At 43.5% G+C, this 897-nt stretch overlaps 1 protein-coding gene across 2 annotated transcripts in view; it reads right to left on the reverse strand.

Moving 5' to 3' along the window:
• LOC118403408 (protein-arginine deiminase type-2-like) overlaps window positions 1-897 on the reverse strand; it is a 15245-nt gene that overhangs the window by 8695 nt on the left and 5653 nt on the right. The window lies entirely within an intron of this gene.

The following is an 897-nucleotide window of genomic DNA, read 5'->3' on the forward strand; positions in this document are numbered from 1 at the left end:
TATCATAGGTTACCATCTATCTCTGTACTTGCTAAGTATTTTTGAGAGTAGATATCGTACGAGTAGATGCATCTTGGGGTAGTTTGTACACACACACACACACACACACAAATCAATATCTCATAATTCCCATATGTATTTGTAAAGGATTTTGAGAGATGATAACTTACGAGAAGCTGAATCTTGGGGAAGTGTTGAAGACCTCGGTCACGAGGGGAGTCCAGTACCACGGGCATGACGTCCTTCCCTGGTACCTGCGAGTAACCGAGCTCGATTTCATCCTGTAAACACGACAAAGATATCCGTCAAAAACTTGACTTCCAAATTTTTCCCTAATCCAATACAACTTTTTAGCATTTTGATGCCCTTGATGTTGATCTTGAAATACGCGACTTTCTGTCAATGCCAATGGTGACAAGGTAGCAACACATAGTATTTAATGACGTAGGGGTAAATAAGTAGTGCGGTCGAAATCTTGGAGCGTCTTTAAACGCTGCAACGTGAAAGACAGCGGGGCAAGAATACAGTATCAATGCGCGTGACCTTTACAGCTCACTGCCTGTGTGAGTCGGCTGCAATTTCGCTTGGCCCCACAATACCCCATTTAAAAGAGGGCTTTAAAAAATTCAAAACGACAACTTTTTTCTGCCTTTCGATTATTTTGGAAGGGTATACCCTCGACTTTAACATATTAGTTTGTCGTGCTTGAAAACTGCACCCTTCTATGATTTTATCGGCGTCGATGTCAGTCACCTTGTGGTCTTAACTATAAAAATCCCCATAGGCCGAAAACTGTGTTATGCTACCACAATCATAGACGATCTCCGCAAGGCCCCATGGGATATCAATGGTGTCGCCCTACCTGCATCCACCTGTCCCCCCTGTTGACGACCTGCG

Source organism: Branchiostoma floridae, chromosome 16 (assembly GCF_000003815.2).
Source record: "Branchiostoma floridae strain S238N-H82 chromosome 16, Bfl_VNyyK, whole genome shotgun sequence".
In the NCBI taxonomy this organism is placed as follows: Eukaryota; Metazoa; Chordata; class Leptocardii; order Amphioxiformes; family Branchiostomatidae; genus Branchiostoma; species Branchiostoma floridae.